This window comes from Nelumbo nucifera, chromosome 6 (genome assembly GCF_055504915.1).
Source record: "Nelumbo nucifera cultivar China Antique chromosome 6, China Antique-T2T, whole genome shotgun sequence".
NCBI lineage: Eukaryota > Viridiplantae > Streptophyta > Magnoliopsida > Proteales > Nelumbonaceae > Nelumbo > Nelumbo nucifera.
In genome coordinates, this window is record NC_142654.1 from 17,514,062 (window position 1) to 17,535,224 (window position 21,163).

At 38.2% G+C, this 21,163-nt stretch overlaps 1 pseudogene across 1 annotated transcript in view; it reads left to right on the top strand.

Annotated features, from left to right (window-relative positions):
• The first annotated feature begins 4,133 nt into the window (after positions 1-4,133).
• LOC104590829 (arginine--tRNA ligase, chloroplastic/mitochondrial-like) overlaps positions 4,134-21,163 on the top strand; it is a 35,700-nt pseudogene continuing 18,670 nt past the window's right edge. Inside the window, exons 1-6 of the transcript XR_016077521.1 lie at positions 4,134-4,256; positions 15,705-15,841; positions 16,031-16,106; positions 16,279-16,380; positions 16,474-16,689; positions 19,345-19,425. The product of XR_016077521.1 is annotated as an arginine--tRNA ligase, chloroplastic/mitochondrial-like (transcript). The remainder of the gene's footprint in view (positions 4,257-15,704; positions 15,842-16,030; positions 16,107-16,278; positions 16,381-16,473; positions 16,690-19,344; positions 19,426-21,163) is intronic.

Here is a 21,163-nt window from a genome sequence, read left to right on the forward strand (position 1 = left end):
TAAGTGATTAAAATAGAGTTGGGCCTTGATATCATGAGGTTGGGGAAACTAGCAATGGAGTTTGGAGGAACAAAGTTAAAAGGGAGCTTGGCATTAGGGCCAACATTGATACTTAAAGGAAGATAATGGATATAAGGGTTTAGAGCATTAGAAATTTCACGGGTGCACCATGATTGTGGAGGAAATACGAGGTTTTGCACTCTACATATTTGTATATGTACTCCTTCCAAACTAATCCCAAGGGAATGGAGGTACATAGAAAAGTATGTACAAAAATGCAAAAAATTGCAATATACAATTAACACTAAAAGTAAAGATAAGGGTGTTATTTGGAAATGTTTTCCCTTGTATAGGAAACCTCATGTCGAAATATAAGGATTAAAATTTTGTAACATATTGAGGCATATCAGTCGATACATATCGTATGAGACTATCAATGACCCCTTGATACGCCCCTATAGTAAGTGTTTCGGGGTTTGACCTAGTTCAATGTGTACATGGGCCTTAAATGACCCCCTAAACCAGTTTGGAAAAAGAAAACATAAAGGCATACAACAATGTGGGCAAATACACCCCAACTGGCATATTGACCTATGTCGATATTTAAAACCTTACCGAAATAATTGTATTTAACATCCGCTTACATGTGGCAAACATCTACAACACTTTGAAAAATAGACAAGCTTCCTTAAAACAACAATGAAGCTTGACCTTGCACTCAAAACCCTGCATTTGATCCCTAACATTTCAATAATTAATAGTCTTAAACTCACAACCTCACAATAGTCCCCCACTTAAACCTCTTAGCCTTGTAAAATACTAAAATAGTCTCAAGCCAATTTAGCCTTACAATACCAACCTCGTGATATAAAGAATCATACCTACTAGATGTTGAGGTAGCTATTTTTTTCTTGAAAATTCTTCAAGCATTTGGGGATTAATTTTTATAAAATCCTTTAGATATATGGGGGTTATATTTTTTTCAAAATTTTGGGAGCTAATCTTTTGAAAATTTCTTCGGAATTTTGGGGATAATATTTTGAAAATTCTTGAGATATTTGGGGGCTAAGTGGATATTTTAGGGCTAATCTTTTAAAAAATCTCTTCACACTTTTAGGAGGCTTGTCTTTTAAATTTTGTTTATATATTTAGGGGCCAAATCTTTTGAATGTCTCTTTAAAATTTTTGGGGCCTAACCCTCATTAAAAATTTTGTCAGAAAACAATGTTAATTTTGGAAACTTTAATTGCTTCATTTCATTCCCAAAATAATGGCTAATGTGGATAATAGTCAAAATTATTGGCCCTATTTTTGCTTAATAATGGTCATCGCCCATTGTTAAGTAGGTAAGATAAATTGTGATGGTGGATAGGGGTGCAACTTGGGCGGGTTGGGCCCGAGCCCGAACCCGCCCAACCCGAAATTTTACACAGGTTGGGCTTGGATTTTCAGTCCTCAGGCTGGGCTCGGGCTCAAGAAGTTAGGCTTTTTTATTTTTCGGGTGGGGCCTGGGACTAGCCCTTAAGTAGCTCAAACTCGGCCCGAGCCTGAGCCAACTATATACATTTATACATACATATGCATATATATCTAATTGTTGCATACATATTTACATATATACATAAATATATGTATATATATTTGCATAAATACATTTATATATGTATTATTTTAGAGTGGGTTCATTGACTAACTCGAGCCCGAGCCCAACCCAGGTGCATCAAATTACAGTGCAGGCTGGGCTTGGATTAGGAAAACTGGGCTTGACCTCGGGCTCAGGCCTTAAGCCTAAGTTTTAGGGTCAGGCCTGGGTTGATCATAAACCTGTCCCAACTCGCCCGACTTGCACCCCTAATGGTATCTATTCAAGGGTCAACAAGTAAAAGTCCCTCTTAAAACACATAACAAGGTCGAATCTAAACAATTAAATTGAGCCCTCAAATAAATATTAACACAATAATAGGATGACCTTGTAGGAAATCACTCATGACGGGGCGGGGTTGTCTTGTAGAACGAGATGGACAAGGTAATATAACCTCGTAAGGCTAAATGGAATTTTGGAGGAAATCCTCGCTAAGCTATGAGGAAATGCCTTACGAGACAAATTTTCGTGAACACATCACAACCTTGCAAGGCCATATTAAAGCCTTCGTACTCAGGTGCTGCTTTGTGATTGTTAGACACGTGATCGTTGCCTCGAGGAAACCACACATGGTTGTACTAATGTGAATCGATTCTCAAGAGAGCCCTAAGTTCGTTCTCTAATGGCCTTGTGGCCCTCGTGGACATGTGTCTTTAGGAGAGAAGAAAGCTGTGATTTATCCCTAGATGTTGGTTATGGTTGAAAATGGTCAAACGTAGCCTACCTCCCCGCTCTTATAAACAAATGAACAAATAGAGTATTCAAACATTCATTCCTTAAGTAGGCTCCTTACAATTCACTAGTGTTACACTGTCTTTACCTTGGGGCTTAGTTATTTTCCCAAACCTTCCACTGTTCAATTCCATATAGGGATGACAATGGGGCAGTTATAGGGAGAGTTTTGTAAATTGTAGACCCTATTTGTTTCCCTTGACCTCCCAACCCGTATCCCCCAAAACCCATAATGGGTTGGATTTCTAGAATCCTCCCTGCAGATGAAAATGCAAAACCCTCCCCACATATGAGGATGAGGTGGGTTAGATTGTTAGGTTGGGTCTAGAATTTGCATCTAGGTATTATTTCCTATTATATCTAAGGAATAAGCAAATAAAATAGCATGGACAAACATAAAGATATTCCAATTGTTTGATTCATTGTTTTAAAAGGCTTAAGCCTTGAGGCGAGGCACACATATTTTGCATCAAGGCTTAAGCCTCACAACTTTGATGTGAGACTTAATCCTTTGTTGAAATGAGGCGTAATCTTTAAGCCTCAAGCCTCAAAGCGTGAGGCGTAAGCCTCAAGTATCAATGGCTACTTAGTGATTTAATGCAAAAAAATACATATTTTTTAATTCAAAACATATAAAAAAACACTTTAATAATCATAGGCCAAATAAAAAAAAAGAAAAACCAATAAGATAAATCAAATTATATTAGTTTTTCTTAGTGTTTTAAGAGAATTCAATGCAAAAAGCGATAGTCAAGTTCCTAGTTTCTTTGGGATAAAAGTGACATTTTTCTTATTATTCTAAATGTAATGTCCCAAATTTGTTATTTTGCTCATTTATTCTACTAATGGATATTTTTTTATCTTTAACAACAACAATAGCAACAACAACAATAATAATAGATTAGATCAATTAAGTTATTAAGTTGTTTTCTTTCTTCTAAATTAGGTTTTTATATAAAATGTAAAATGTTTATAAGTGTTAGTTGATAGTTATTATTTTATTTAATGATTAAATGCCAAAAACTTATTGCTTATAAACTTGTAGTTTATGGATATGTATACTTTCTATCATTTTATTTGGCATATTATATGTTAATTTCATCAATTTATAAATATTAAATATTTTTTCTTAAACTTTGATGCTTATGCTCACCTTTTTTGGCCATTATGCTTTAGCTTTTTAAAACATTGATTTGATTAAATATGTAAAAAAATACAAACTATCAATTATATTTCACATTAAATTCAAAATATTATTACATTCAACACCTAATATTTATATGTCTTCCAACAATATGTGGGTTGAGTTTAGCCTAATATAAGTGTCCTACCCGTACCCATATGACATGTGAAATCCTAAAACCTGCCCCCACCCCAAAATCCGTTTTTTAAGAGAAAAAACCATCTCCAATGGGGCGGGTATCTGCCAAACAGGGTAAAAATTGCGATGATTCCTTGATATCCTTATTCCTGCTAGCTTACACTAGCAATGTTGTGAAATAAGTGTTTTTTTCATTATAAAAAAAAGCGTAACAAAAAGCACCTTACCGAGCAGTTTTCATGTGCATTGTTAAGAAGTGCTTATCAGAAAAGCCTTCTAAAAAAAGCATGGGCTCGGATAAAACCCAGATCCGAAAATCTCGATCAGATTAAACTTCGAATATGCTGATCAAATTTCGGGTCTGACTTGGGTTTAAGCACATCCGATCCGATACAAGCGAACCTGACTGTAGCCCCAAGCTAGGCCGCGAGAGTAACACTGTAGCAGAGAGAGAGACAGAGAGAGAGAAGGGAGGGAAACGATTTCTTCGTAGAAAGTGGGACTGTGGTCTGTGGCCTGTGGGAGTAGGGAGGGGCTGGAATAAATAAAGACATGGCGAGGGTAGTAGTGCCTGTGACTTCGTCTCCTCCGTTCTTCTCCTTCAATTGCCTCTCTCACTTGCATTTACACTCGTTTCTTCTTAAAACCTGTAGTCTCTCTCTCTAGTCGCTTTGTTGTTTGCAGATGAGCTCGATTCTGCCTTGCTTTTATTTGCATCTTGACTTGTGATTACGTGTCTGTCTGCTTGCAGCTCATCTTGATTTTGGTTTGTAATTTGTTTTCTATTCGCTGATCTGCGTTATTGATATCCGTGTTTTTTATTTTATGCTAAAAATATCTAATTTTTATGCGAATTTGAGTTCTATTTAACGTAATTTGATGTGGGTATTGTGGGATTAGGCAGATTTTTCGAGAGTAAGTTCCAGAAGGATTGTTTCCACAACAAATACGGCACCAGTGTCAGTGTCAACCATGGTAAGTACATTTCCACTTCCAGCTGGTTGAATGAACATATCAACAGAAACTTATTTCATAAAACTTATAACTTGACGGACCTATTAAAATCCACAAACATATTAACATATCAGCTGGTTGGATGGATTGGAATGGGCGTTAACTAACGTATAGGGAAAGGGAAGAACTATGAGAGGAGCTGGCAGCTATAAGGGGTCTATGGAGTGGTCCTTGGTGTTTGGAGGGTGATTTTAGTGCCATCAGGTTCGTAAATGAAACAATTAACCCCAACCATAGGTTTACTTCTAGCATGAGAAAGAGCATTTTGTGGATTCCAGTGAGTTGAGGGAGCTGCCCATGTTGCAAGCAAATTTCACTTGGTCCAATTTTTAAGAATAACCCGTGTTGTAACCTAGATAGATTTTTATTCTCTTCAAACTGGGAGATTGCATGGAGGGGATTGGTGGTAAGGGCTCTTCCTAGACCTATTTTAGACCATTATCCAATTAGGCTTTTCCAAGAAAAAACATAGGAGGGGAACCTTGGCCATTTTGGTTTGAGAAAATGTGGTTGCTTCATCCTGATTTTATAAAGAAAGTACAACAATGGTGGGAAGAAGACCAGGTGGCTTTCAACTGGAAAATGTATAGGTTCTATAAAAAATTCCAAGCTTCGAAAGCCAGGAATAAAGCTTGAAATAAAGAGGAGTTTGGAAGAGTGGGAAAAAAGAAAGGAGTGGATTGCTAAAAGGATTCAAGAAATTGATATAGGTGAAGCAGAGAGAAGGTTGAGGGTGTGAGAGAGGAAAGAAAGATGGAAATTGAAATAGGAATCGGAGGCTGTTTCGGGGATAAATGGATTAGAACTGGCAATGCCTTTGGATTATCTTAAGACTTAAAGGATTTGGGGATAAATGGATTAGATGGATGAAGGGCCATGTTCAGTCTACCTGGCTCTCAGTCCTCATCAATGGAGCCTCCAAGGCTTCTTTAAGACTTCTAGAGGGCTGAGACAAGGTTGCCCTCTATCCCCACTTTTGTTTACTTTGGTTAGCAGATTTACTAGACTTTCTACTTAAGTCCGCCACAAATAGCAATTTAATAAAGGGTTTCACAGTAGGTAGAGAGAGCATTGTAGGCATTCATGTCGATAACATAATTCTTTTTCTAGAAGGTGAGGTAGTGTATTTCAGAAATTTGAAGAAAATTCTCAATTGTTTTGAGGCTGTTACGGGCTTAAGAGCCAACTTAGCCAAGAGGAGCATTGTAGGCATTCATGTTACCTAAGGAAAGATGAATACTTTTAAAGAAATTCTGGGGTGCAAGATTGAGAAGTGGCCTTTATACTATCTTGGCCTGCCTTTGTGAGGAAACCCCTCTTTGCTTGCTTTTTGGGATCCTGTAATTGAGAAATGCAAAAAAAGATTGGATTCTTGGAAAAGGAACTACCTCTCAAAAGGGGGCAGACTCATTCTCATCAAATCCTCTCAGTAGTCGATCATGATAAGTTAAGAAGGTCTGCGAGGGTGCCTAGGAAGAATCCGAGGTACATGGAGTGATGCTGGACGTGTAGACGTGCTCCTGTTTCTGTTTTTTTTTTTGCTTTCGAATGGGTCAATAACTGGTTGGAGGATATTTCGGCCAAATAGTTTGTTATTTAGTTATTGTTGTTAGTTTGTTATTTTGCTATGGCATAGGGATCGGCCAGCTAGTTAGAAGGCTAATCCCTTAATTAGGGGCTATCTTATTGGTAGGCAGTTAAGAATTTCTTGTATTTAAACACCACCCAACCAGCTTGGATGGGCAGTGGAAGTCAAATAAAATTCTGTGGTTCGTTCTCACCCTAAGAAGAGCATTATACACGTAGCTGCTGACTGGGACCTATCCTTGGTATCAGAGCTACTGGTTTTCATGGCACTAACAAGGAGATGATCGAGAATTTGGAAGCAGGTCTTGGGGGGCTCCAAAATAGCTTCAGTCGAATGGAGGAAAGTATGGCAGACAGATTTCACCGATTGGAGGATACCATCAATAAGTTATCGGAAGTTATACTTTCTAGTAAAGGGATGGGAGTTAGCAACAATCCTGGGATATCGTCTTCAAAGGTTCGTAGCCGCATCGTTGGAGAGGAGGTTCACGATAATTCAGATGAAGGTCGGCCTCTGTTTGCAGCGAAACCGGTCAAAGTAGAATTTCCTCGATTTTCAGGTGAGGATCCAATGGTTTGGAGTACAAGAGCCGAACAATATTTCGATTTTCAGGGCACACCGGATTCGCAAAAGGTTCCCTTAGCCTCTTTTCATTTGGAAGATGAGGCCAATGAATGGTGGCAATGGCTGAAACGGGTCTACAGGGAAGAGGGCAAAGTGGTGACGTGGGAGAAATTTATAGAGGAATTATGGGCTCGATTTGGTCCTACTGCCTCTGAGGACTTCGATGAAGCATTGTCGAAGATCAAGCAAACGGGATCCTTACGTGATTACCAGAAAGAATTTGAAAGGTTGGGCAACCGTGTTCAAGGCTTGACTCATAAAGCTTTAGTGGGAACATTCATGGGAGGACTAAGGGCCGACATAGCAGATGGTATTCGTATGTTTAAACCTCGTTGCTTGAAGGACGCTATTATCCTAGCACGAATGAGGGATGAGCAGCTAGCTCGATATCGGAAGCTTCCCAAGCCAATCAATCAGCCCATCACTGAGGTATCATCATCTGTGAAAACCAAACAGCCTCCACCTACTAAGAGGCTTTCTTGGGAGGAAATGCAAAAACGACGAGTTCGTGGCTTGTGTTTTAATTGTGATGAAAGGTTTACACCGGGGCATAAATGCAAGGGGCCAAAATTGTTGTTACTTGAAGCAGGTTCGAGTGATACGAAGGAGGACAAGAAGGACGACTTTAACTTCCAAGAAGATGATGCACCAGAAATTTCCCTCCATGCTCTCATTGGATGGGCCGCAAATCGGACCATGAGGGTTAAAGCAAAGATTGGGTCGCAAGAGCTGATAGTTCTCATAGATAGTGGATCCACTCATAATTTTATCAATGATAAGGTGGCGGGGCTTTTACAGTTGCCAGTGGTTCCCACTAAGCCGTTTTCGGTGAAGGTAGCTAATGGGAAGATTTTAACATGTCAGGGCAGATTCGAGAATGTGAAAATTCTCCTACAAGGTATACCCTTCACCTTGACTCTTTATGCATTGCCACTAATGGGTTTGGACGTGGTTCTAGGAGTCCAATGGCTGGAGCTCTTGGGCATGGTGGTCTGCGACTGGAGAAAGATGTCCATGGAGTTTCAATGGAAGGGAAATTACCACCAATTACATGGGATGATAGGTCCCAGTCAGCAGCTACGTGTATAATGCTCTTCTTAGGGTGAGAACGAACCACAAAATTTTATTTGACTTCCACTGCCCATCCAAACTGGTTGGGTGGTGTTTAAATACAAGAAATTCTTAATGATAAGTTAAGAAGGTCTGTGAGGGTGCCCAGGAAGAATCTGAGGTACATGGAGTGATGCTGGACGTGTAGACGTGCTCCTGTTTCTGTTTTATTTTTTTTTTGCTTTCGAATGGGTCAATAACTGGTTGGAGAATATCTCGGCCAAATAGTTTGTTATTTAGTTATTGTTGTTAGTTTGTTATTTTGCTATGGCATAGGGATCGACCAGTTGGTTAGAAGGCTAATCCCTTAATTAGGGGCTATCTTATTGGTAGGCAGTTAAGAATTTCTTGTATTTAAACACCACCCAACCAGCTTGGATGGGCAGTGGAAGTCAAATAAAGTTTTGTGGTTCGTTCTCACCCTAAGAAGAGCATTATACACGTAGCTGCTGACTGGGACCTACCGAATTTTATTTGACTTCCACTGCCCATCCAAGCTGGTTGGGTGGTGTTTAAATACAAGAAATTCTTAACTGCCTACCAATAAGATAGCCCCTAATTAAGGGATTAGCCTTCTAACCAGCTAGCCGATCCCTATGCCATAGCAAAATAACAAACTAACAACAATAACTAAATAACAAACTATTTGGTCGAGATATTCTCCAACCAGTTATTGACCCATTCGAAAGAAAAAAAAAAAACAGAAACAGGAGCACGTCTACATGTCCAACATCACTCCATGTACCTCGGATTCTTCCTAGGCACCCTCGCAGACCTTCTTAACTTATCATTGCCCCCCCCATTAAGTGGAACCTTGTCCTCAAGGTTCAAAGTGGGAAACCGATCCAGTAGCTCCTGTGTGTTTTCCCAGGTAGCTTCTTCGATGGGTAATTTCTTCCATTGGACCAGTAGCTCTTGGGCTGATTGATTGGCTTGGGAAGCTTTCGATATCGAGCTAGCTGCTCGTCCCTCATTCGTGCTAGGCTAATAGCGTCCTTCAAGTAGCGAGGTTTAAACATATGAATACCATCTGCTATGTCGGCCCTTAGTCCTCTCATGAATGTTCCCACTAAAGCTTTCTGAGTCCAACCTTGAACACGGTTGCCCAACCTTTCAAATTCTTTCTGGTAATCACGTAAGGATCCCGTTTGCTTGATCTTCGACAATGCTTCGTCGAAGTCCTCAGAGTCAATAGGACCAAATCGAGCCCATAATTCCTTTATAAATTTCTCCCACGTCACCACTTTGCCCTCTTCCCTGTAGACCCATTTCAGCCATTGCCACCATTCATTAGCCTCGCCTTCCAAATGAAAAGAGGCTAAGGGAACCTTCTGCGAATCCGGTGTGCCCTGAAAATCGAAATATTGTTCGGCTCTTGTACTCCAAACCGTTGGATCCTCACCTGAAAATCGAGGAAATTCTACTTTGACTGGTTTCGCTGCAAACAGAGGCTGACCTTCATCTGAATTATCGTGAACCTCCTCTCCAATGATGCGGCTACGAACCTTTGAAGACGATATCTCAGGATTGTTGCTAACTCCCGTCCCTTTACTAGAAAGTATAACTTCCGATAACTTATTGATGGTATCCTCCAATCGGTGAAATCTGTCTGCCATACTTTCCTCCATTTGACTGAAGCTATTTTGGAGCCCCCCAAGACCTGCTTCCAAATTCTCGATCCTCTCCTTGTTAGTTGCCATGAAAACCAGTAGCTCTGATACCAATGATAAGTCCCAGTTAGCAGCTAAGTGTATAATGCTCTTCTTAGGGTGAGAACGAACCACAGAATTTTATTTGACTTCCACTGCCCATCCAAGCTGGTTGGGTGGTGTTTAAATACAAGAAATTCTTAACTGCCTACCAATAAAATAGCCCCTAATTAAGGGATTAGCCTTCTAACTAGCTGGCCGATCCCTATGCCGATCAAGACTACAATCAGTCTTGAATCCGAAAGTAAAAGAAAAGATTTCAGAAAGAGAAAAGAAGAAGAAAAGAAGAAGAAAAGAGGGAGAAAAGCAGAAGCACACGAAGGGTTTTAGAAAAAGGAGAGAGAGGGTCGAATTTTCTGATCTGCCGACCCACTCTTAATATTTTTATGTTTACTAATTGTAAAAAGGCTGAATTGCCCTTATTGCTTACATGGCAAATAAACTAATAATAAAGCTGAAATAACAAGCTGTAACAACAAAAACTGAAATAACTACCAACTAACACTGACATAACTAACAAAGAATACATGCTGTGCTGCCATACGAACACAGTGGGGACCACAGCCGTGGGGTCCACATCAATGTTCTCTACACTCTCTCTCCAGCTTGTCAATTTATTTTCTTTCTGTTTTTGAGATGCTAGCTAAAGTGAGATCTCGTGTTGAAAAGTTACAACGTGATTTCCTTTGGAAGGGAGGGGGAGAAAAGAAGAAGCACTTAATTAATTGGGAGCTTGTATGCAAACCGAAGAGGGATGAAGGTTTGAGTCTTGGTCATTTGGTAGAAAGAAATGTTGCCCTTCTAGGGAAATGGCTATTGTGATTCCCCTTGGAGCAAGATAGTCTCTGGGCTTCAGTAATAAGAAGTAAATAGAAAGGAACAATAACAGGTGGGACAACAACAATGTGAGAAACAGATTTTCTCTAGCCAATCCTTGGAAAGGTATTATGCAAGTTTTTCCTCTTTTTTCCCCCTTAGTAAGACTTAGGATTGGAACTGGCAATTGTATCAGATTATGGACTGATACTTGTTGGGGTCCTCAATCTCTGTCTGTAACCTATCTTAATTATTTTAGCCTAACTTTGGATAAAGACATTCTAGCTTCTGATGTCATAGTTAGATATAACCAAGGTTTGCCCCTTAATTTCAACTTCCGTAAAGCCCTAACGGATATTGAAGCCCAAGAAGTCTCCCTTCTCCTCTCATTAAATGGAGTATTTTTCTCTTCTCACCTCCCTGATAAATGTATATGGTCTTTATCTTCCAACGACATTTTCTCCACTAAATCCTTTTTCACCCACCTTACTTCTGGAACCCCTCTTGCCTTCTTGGTCAACAGAATTTGGCCTTGTGTGGTACCTCTCAAAGTCTCTCTCTCTCTCTCTCTCTCTTATTTTATTTGGGAGGCGGCCTGGGAGTGTATCAACACTTGTGACATGATACAATTTATAAAGAAGAAGATTAGGATCTCAATACCTCTCTCCACACATTTGTGTCATATGCATGAAGGATGGTGAGTCGACTAGTCACTTACCAATTAATTGTGAGGTGGCTCGTTCTCTTTGGCAATACTTCCTTGATATGATGTTTGGTGCTAGTTTTTATATGGGCTCCTCCCAATAGTGTGGCGAGCTTCTTTAATGAATGGCCTTCTTGCAATATGGGTTCAAGAGGTAAAACCTTTTGGAGAGCCTTAACTCATGCTGTTATGTGGTGTATTTGCGATGAACATAACAAGAGAATTTTTGACAACAAGTTTGCTAGGATGGAGGCCATTAGAGAAAGTATCTTTTATTCCATTTTCTCCTGGCTTCTCTCTTCTGATCAGTTCAAAGGTTTCAACTATTCTGATCTTGAAAGAAATTTATTAGAGATTGCACATTCCTCTCACTTTGACAATCAACCCGGACACTCCAGCACTCCAAGACCAGATCTAGATTTCTTACTGAGGTTTGATGGCGGCTGTAGATCATCTCCCAATCAACCACTGGTGGCTGGCATCGGGGGAGTTATTTTAAACAGAGAGGGTTCTGTGATTTGGCTTATAGTGGCCCAGTTGGTGCTGTAGATGCTTCCAAAGCTGAAATCAGAGCTTTGGTGATGGGTCTGAGAACTGTTAGATCTCTGTGACTGAATTCTGTTATCATTGAGGGGGATTCTAGAAATGTTATTAATTGGGCCTCCCACCCAGAAAAGGGTCCTTGGAGGTTGGGTCATTTCCTCAATGAGATCTCAGAAATAACCTCTTCTCTGCATTATGGCTTTATATGGATTCCAAGGGAGCTGAACTCAATTTGCAGATCTTTTAGCTAAATCTGGGGTGGATAGGAATTGCTTGTATAGTGCTAATAGTTTGCCCCCTTAAGTGGGAAGATTTTATAGTTGTGAGATCCTGATGATTGTTTGTACATCTTCTCATGTACATCCCCCCTTTTTTGCCCCTTTTGAATATAACAATTAACTTTTCTAAAAACAATAGGAATTGGAGGCAATCATTAGAAGAGAGGAAGTGAGTTGGAGGCAAAAAAATCTAGATGTAAATGGATGAAAGAGGGAGATGGAATACTAAATCATTTCATATCATGGCAAATGGTAGAAAGATGAATGATACTATGGAGAGGCTAGAATGGAATGGAGAAGTGCTTACAGGGGAGGAAGAGCTAGCAAGAGCTTTTGTGGAACATTTTAAAACCATTTATGACAATCCAAGTAGAGTGAGGATATTCTTGATTTTGACTGGCAAGTAGGGAGTAGAGACTTGATGGATAAGTTAGAAAGAAATTGAGGTCCAATAAATAAAAGATGCTATGTTCTCAATGGAAAGATCTAAAGCCTTGGGTCCAAATGGCTTTACGGTGGCCTTTTACCAAGATTGTTGGGATATCATAGGTGGTGACTTGATGGAGGTGTTCTCGGAATTCTTTGGGAGAGGTAAAATTAATTCAGGTGTTAATGCTACTTTTATAGCTTTGATTCTCAAAAAGGTGGATGTAAATCACCCTAAGGATTTTAGGCTCATAAGCCTAATCAGTAGTATGTATAAGGTCATCTCTAAGGTTTTAGCCATGATAATAAAAAAGGTACTTCCTTCCCTAATTTATTCGAACCAAGGAGCTTTTGTGTTTGGGAGACAAATTATTGATCGGGCCTTATTGCCAATGAGTGTGTGGATCAAGGTTCAAAATTTCGTCATGTATTGGCCGATATGTATCGTATCGAGGCCCCTCCGGTACACCCCTACACAGGGTGTTTTGGGGTTCCACACTTCCACCTATTTTAGGGGGTAGACGAGCCTTAAACCGACTCCCCTGAACAAGTTTTGAAGAGAAAATTGAAAAAAAAGTAGAGCGAGCTAAGATACAGACCCATATGCCCCTATTGGTGTATTGGGCTGTATCGATATTTTGAACCTTGGTGTGGATTATAAGAAAAGACAAGGAGAGAAGGTGCTGATTTGCAAATTTGACCTGTAAAAGGCTTATGATTTGGTGGATTGGGGCTTTTTGCTTGAAGTTTTGAAAAACGAAGAATTTGAAAATAGATGGTGTAGATGGATCAAGGGTTGTGTGTCTACTTGCCATTACTCCATTCTGGTAAATGGAATAACTAGGGATTTTTTCCTTGCAAAGAGAGGACTAAGACAAGGGGATCCTTTCTCCCCCCTTCCTTTTCACATTAATAGTGGATGTCCTAAGTGTCCTGATCTCTAGAGCTGACTTTAGGAATCTAATTAAAGGGTGGAGAGTGGGGAGGCAAGAAGTAGTTGTCACCCACTTACAATTTGCAGATGGTTTAATTCTCTTTTGTGAGGGAGAACCATAGAAGATGGATAATTTGAAATTGTTGGTGGAGCGTTTTGAAAGGGTCTCCAACTTGAGAATAAATTGGAATAAAAATTGCGTAGCTGGGGTAAATAGGCAAAGAGTGTGACCTTTAAAGTACTTAGGCTTACCTTTGGGGGGAAATCCAAGGTCAGAAAGTTTTTGGTACTTAGTGTTGGAAAGATTCACAAAGAGAGTAGCATAGTGGAAGAGGGACTACATCTCACTAGGGGGTAGTATCGCTCTAATCAAGTTTACACTAGCAAATCTGCCGTTCTACTTCTTGTATACCTTCAAATTGCTTGTTAAGGTTGCGAATTGAATTGAAAAGATAATGACAAGTTTTCTTTGGGAATTAGGGGATTCAAAAAAGGATCATCTGGTAAAGTGGGAAGTGGATTCTAGAAGAAAAGATAAAGGGGGTTTAGGGATTGGAAATGTTAGGTTAAGAAACATGGCATTGCTAGGAAAATGGTTGCGGAGATTTCCTAAGGAGCAGGAAATCTTATGGCATAGAGTAGTAGGAAGTATCCATGGAATGGCAGTTAATGGATAGGATGCTGGTCTCAACCCTAGGACTTCTCTTTCCTCCCGTGGAAAGGCATTGTTGGTGTGCTGCCTGCTTTTTTTGTTTTTCCTTTCATTAGGTATGATGCATGCTTGGGTAATAAAGTTCTTTTTTGGGAGGACACTTGGATTAGGGACTCTTCTCTTAAGGATAGGTTCTTGATCATCTATTCCCTCTCTTTGAACAAATTTAAAGTCATTTTTTCTTTTTGTGTTTATGGAGATTCTTGGGATCTGGGATTTAAAGAAAGGATTAAGGGACTTAGAAGTGGGCTTGGAAGATGAATCATTTTCTCTTCTAAACTCAATGTTTCTAGATCAATCTTGTCTTGATAGTAAAATTTGGTTAGAGTCATCCTCAGGCTGTTTCTCTTGTTCTTTGTTTTTCAGTGCTTTGTTGCAATCTACTAACTTGGTTACCTCTTTTCCTATTAAAGAAGTGTGGTGTGCTCCTGTACCTCCGAAGGTGAGGGCTTTTTGTTGGGAAGTGGTTCTCCAAAAAGAAAGAGACCAAACTGGTGTTTATCTCCACATGTCTGTAGCTTTTGCTTGAATAGTGGTGAGATGGTGAAATGTGATATTATTAATCAAAAAAATAAAAATAGTGGTGAGACGGTGAATCATCTATTACTCTCCTGTCCTTCTGTTACTCATATTTAGATTTGGTTCTCCTATCTCTTGGATTGCAAGTGGAATCCTCCCTCAAGTGTGGTAGACCTTTTTGACTCTAGTTTTTTTTGACAACCAAAGAAGAGGGGAAGGGTGATGTGGAGAACAACGAGAGTAGCTATTATTTGGACAGTTTGGAAAGAGAGAAATAATAGGATTTTCCAAGGGCAAGAAAAAAACATTACTTAAACTTATAGAAGGGATCACCATCAGGGCCATGCCAAACATTGGTTGAAAACTTTGGATCTCTTCAAGGACTTTTCTGTAGATGAATTGCTTAGAGGACAGAGCATAGTAGTGGGTTCTTCCTATTCATCTCCTACCATTTAAGAGGATTAGTCCCCTCCTTTACAGCATGGTGTGAAACTGAATTTTGATGGCAGCTCTGTAGATAATCCTAGTCCCTCTGGAGTTGGGGGTGTTTTTAGAGATGTGAATTTTCTCTGGCCCAATAGGGTTGGGTGACTCACTTAGAGCAGAAGTAATGGTGCTCCTTAAGGGTTCGAATTGGTTAAACAATTAGGTTTTCAAATAGCTTGGGTACTTGGTTCCTTAGACAACATGTAAGGGAAATAATGAACCTAACAAGGGATCTTAGAGCATGGTTTAAATGGACTAGGAAGTCAGCAAATGGTTTAGTTGACGCTTTATCAAGGCAAGGGGTTAATAGGGAGACTTTATTTTGGGCATTTTGTAAGTTGATTATGTCACGAGGGGTCACCTTATGTTTTTGAAGGTGACAGCTGTAATGCTTTTTCTTTTAAGTTTAGTGAAAGTTACTATTTCCTATCAAAAAAAAAAGAAGGAAAAAACCATTTGCATGAATCTTCTATTCCACATTGATTCATGCTTCTTTTATGTGTAAAGCATGTTGATTACAATCTTGTTGCTTCGCATTGTGGAACAGGACCGAGAAATTGTGGGTAATGTCAAGCAACAGCTATCGAAGCTATTTGAAACATCGCTTAGAACAACAGTCCCTGATGAGTCGGATGTAGAACCTTTGGTTGTTCCTTGCACTGGAAAGTTTGGTGATTATCAATGGTATGGGTTCACCTAGAGAAAGATATGCAAAATTGAATTGGACCCCATTCTTGGTTTGTTTAAATGGTTCTGCAATTTCAGTTTCATCATTTTTTTCTTCAGATACTTTTCTGTTGGTTTCTAATGTATTTTTCTGTTTTTCTGAGTGCTAAGTAGGAAAAATATTTCCCTTTTCTCTTTTTAATGTAGTAATAATGCTATGAGCTTATATTCAAGGATTAAAGGAAAAACAACTCAATTCAGGGGTCCTCCTGCCATTGGACAGGTATTGAGATAGATATCTCTTAATGCTTTATATTTTGCTCATTTGTAAGAAGAAAATAACTTGATTTTGGGAACAACGTTTTATTGATAGAACTTCATTTGATTACATTCAGAATATCAATAAAATAATTTGGTAACATCAGATGACTAAGGATGCTTTCTTTCATTTGCAGGCCATTATGAAGAACCTTCCTCCATCTGAAATGATAGAGTCTTGTTCTGTTGCAGGACCTGGATTTGTCAATATTGTTTTGTCAACCAAATGGATATCTAAGGTTTGACACACTGTTAGCTTTTCATGCCAGGAATTCATTTGTGTTATTTGACCTTGTATTACTTGTCCTAATATTTTGATATTATTCTTTCAGAGTATACAAAAGATGCTTATAGAGGGTATTGAAACATGGGCACCAAGGCTCCGGGTCAAAAGGGCTGTGGTTGACTTCTCTTCACCCAATATTGCAAAAGAAATGCATGTCGGCCACTTGAGATCAACCATCATTGGAGATACTCTAGCTCGCATGCTGGAATATTCAAATGTTGAAGTTCTACGGCGGAATCATGTTGGTGATTGAGGTACACAGGTAAATATGCTTTGAAAATGTTGTATTTCACATGCAGAAATCAATTTTATGATTATTAATGATTTAGTTAATGTGTTAATCCTATCCTATCTATACTATTTCATGCTCAGTCTATGTTTTGTTTACCGCATGACCTTGTAACAGATCATTTTCTGTCTTTGCATTGAAAAATTTCTTTATATAAATTATCATTAAAACATTCATATAATCACAAAAATCAGTGAAATATACATCTTACATGGAACATCATGTAATAAAATAAATAAATTTCTGAATCTGATTCCATCTGATTCCTCCAAGTTTGTGGTTTTTTGCATTCTTATATATTTCTACTCGTTGCCTCAAATCAACTGAACTGATATAATGGATTGATGTATATTTGTTCTAATATATTTTATATATAAACTGTTTTCCTTCATTGAGCCGCACATAGGATGATGTGACCAATGTTAGGTTGAGCTTGGAATTCATTTGATATGATATTCTGTATGAGCTAGAACTTAATTTGGCTGCTCGAGCATGATTTGGTTTAGAGTTTGAGTTGAGGGCCTGAATTTAATTTCCAAAAACCTTTGCTTGAATACTTGTTCTTAACAGAAAAGTTGGTGTAGGGTTGACTGCAAAATAAGAAAAAGAAGATAAAATGACACAAGAATCAACACCTAATAACTTTTTGAAGGAATCAATGCTATCAAGAAAAGTTAAAATTATTTCACCATTAAAAGTAGGAAACTCACTCGTATTTTATTTATGGGCAAATAAGGGAGGGTAGATCAGCCCCTTTCCCTTGTTTTCCTACTTAAAAAAAACTAAGAAGCAGCACTAAAAAAATTAAATAGGAATAGGACATAATAGTTTGTTAACTATCAGGACTTTGACCTATAAGATGATTCCTTGTTGAATTGGGACTAGAAATAAGATAAACCCTACTTGTTTTATGAGTTATTGACAATGAGTTCAACTTACTAATATGATGCAGGAGCTGAAGAGTCAATATTGGAATTTTATGAAATTTTATGTATTTCTATATTTTTGGACAGTAGGGGTATTTTTGTCATTTCATAATCTTTCTGTAGGGTCCAATAAATTTCAGAGTCATTGCATAAGTAGGTTTAGAGTTATTGAGTCTTTTTTGAATTGAAATAGGAAATGACGACTTAGTTTGAGTCCTACTAGGATTATTGAGTCTAACAGTTTGACTCCTAAGACTATTATGAGTCTAACAGTTTGACTCCTAGGATTATTATGAGTTTAGAGTCTATAAATATGTATTGACGTTTTACAGAAAGGCAATGAAGTTTATTGAGTTTTCTTCAGCTTATGCTAGCTATGGTGAGTGATTCCCATGCCCTAGAGTGATTCTAGGCACCTTGTGAGTGATTCCAGGTATTTTCTCTCTTCTTTTCTCTCCCTATTTTCTCTCTTATTCCTTCAAGAAGCCATTACAGCCATAAAATTCTGATCAAGAAGAGAACTGTGGAAGCAGTGATAGAAGTGATTCATGTAAGGGTAACTCGTTGGCTGAAAACTTTGGACCTATTTGCAGAAATTTCAGTAGATGACCTGCTTAGGAACTGGAAGGAAATTGCAGATTCGGTTTCAGCGAGGAAGGTTTCAAGCTCTTACTGGACCCCCCTCCCCCCACATCTTGGTTCTACCAAACTGAATTTTGATGGCAGGAGCATGGGCAATCTAGGGCCTTCTGGAATTGGGGGAGCCATGAGGGATGAAAAAGGGTATGTGTTAGCCATGTTTTCTGGGCCAATTGGAATAGGAAACTCATTGAGGGCTGAGATTCTAGCAGCTTTGGAAGGGATTCAAAGGGCTAAGGATTTGGACATAAACAAGCTGATCATAGAAGGAGACTCTGAGACTAGTAAACTGGTTAAAAGAAGACAACTCAAGATTATGGAGCTACAGCAATGAAAAGAGGAAATACAAATGATTGACCAAAGACATGGAAGTTTTTTGGGGTGAATAGTAGTTCTGTTTTTTGGGCTCAGTTGTAATTGTTTTTGTATTTTGGGTGTTTAGTGGCAGTAGTGGGGAGTTAAGATATTTTAGCTCCCTTTCTATGTATTTTCATTCCTCAATCAATTAATGAAATCTCTGTTATTGATAAAAAAAAAAGAATCTGATCAAGAAGACCATTCAACATTCTCTAAGGACTAGAACTGAGCTGGTCCTACATCATTATATAATTCTGACCTGCGAACTTAACTCCTAATCCATTTATGCATGCCAAATCCTAATATAATTAGGAAACTCCTAATACAACTAGGACAATTAGTAATGGCTTAAATATTCAGAAAAAGTTACCAAAAACTACAATAATACCCCTGCTACCAATAAACACATAAAAAGTTAGAAAATCCTAGATTCGTCATATTAACTCCTGCATAAGAAATGCTTTCTGAAAAAGAACCATAACATTTCTCAAACAGACAGGAACTTCTGTAGCAAACAAAGATTTAAATGCTAACTGCTAAGTGCTAACCAATTGCTAAATATCTGTTCATTGCCTTTATGATAGAAATTGGCTATTCCATTCTAGCACTTATTTTATCTGTGCTGGATAAATATTTTGTTGCAGTGTTTTTGTTCCTCTTTTCTCATTTGTATTTCTACATTTAACATTTTACATGTTTTGTGCAGTTTGGTATGCTGATTGAATTCCTTTTCGAGGAATTCCCAAACTGGGAGGATATAGGGGGGCAAGCTATTGGAGATCTACAGGTGAGTGAAATAAAGCTTTCAAGTTATTTGTATCGTTTTGATACACTGCTGCTTGATGATTATTGTTATTAATAATAAAACGTACCAACTGCCTGAAAAAAACTGGTCTTGAATTAATCTCTAATTGTTAACCCATTCTGCATTTATTCTATTGTGTAAAATGTCCAGAATTTTTTTCCTTTATCTATTATTGTAAATTAATAAAGAAGTCAGCTTCTTGCTGAATGGGATAGCTTAGTGTTACCCATAGATTTCAAGGTGCCGATGTGAGGCCAGGTGACAGGGGGTCTCCTTGTTGCCTAGTCGCCTAGGTGGGGGCTTAGGCATGCCTGGGCAATGGACTTTTTTTTTGTGTTTTTTTAAAATAAAACTGAGTAATCCTAAGGTAATTCCCTAGGTTCCATAGAAACCAGCAACCATCTTTCACTAGTAATTAATTATCTATAGCCTTCATAAAAAAGTATAAACTTCATAAGTTCATATTAGAACAAAATAGCTCAGCAATTTAGCAAGGTGGTGCTCCATGAGTGCCTTGTCAACCTAGACTCCCACTTAGGCATTGCCTTGACAGCTATGATTGTTCCCAAAATGGTGACAAATTTTTTCTAACCTGATAGATATTATTGCTTTATTGAGAGAAGAAATAGGGGGAAGGAGAAATTTAAGGGATGTTCTTTATGTGGTTTTGTTCATGTTTCATCTGGTTCACAAACACAACCAGCGTTCTGAAGGACATTTTCGTTTTGTTGCTGGTTTTAGAATCAGCAAACCATCGTAAAAGAACCAGCAAAATCCCCATTTTCTGAACACCATGGAAGATCTTTTTGAATGCAACCACATGGTTCAGGCTGATGTGGCCAATGGTTCTGTGTATAATGGGCCATATTTCTATATTGTATAAAATGCAATATATATTTTATACATGTGACAAACTATATAACTATATAACTATATATACAATTTTAACATATTATATGTATTTTCACATATTATATATTATTATATTATATACATTGTAATTTATTATATATTATTGTTAGCATAAAATAAATAAATGGCCATGCGAGATGCGATAAATGGTGAGAGATGAATTGCTTCTGTACATGCGAGCTACACAGAAAAGCGACAATGTGTTGAGTCCAAAAAATGAACCACAAAAAGAATGGTGGTTGTGGTTCTGTGTGATTCAGAACCAAACCACAACTATACATGGCAGAATGCCTATGATGGTTCAAAATCAATATTTTCGTTTTCAAAAAGAGGTGGTTTGGTTGTGCAGCACAACCACCTTTTTTTTGAACCATGAACCAAATAACACCTAAATTAGCTATACTGAGGACAAAAACTGAAAACATAAAGAAGAGAACAGAAATCCTAGTCCTACTAACATGGGAGAAATCACAAAGTTCCAGCCCCAACAATTATAAGGTTAATTGTTGAGATGCTGATTAACAGTTATAAGTTTAAACGTTGCACCTCCCCTTTGTAATTTTCTGTTCCTTTTTCTTAATAAATTTCTCTTTACTTTTTTTTGATAAGTAATAATTTCTCATTACTTATAAAAAAATACTTACTCTTTAACTCTTCAATAAAAAAGGATGTAAAAACTATTATTTCAAATTACAAGTAACAGAACCCCCAATTCAAACTTGAGCTTCATATGGTGACTTTGTACTTGTTTTATTCTTTCTATCCCTTTCCTGCTATCAAGTTGTATATGTACTTTGTGGTAGAGTGG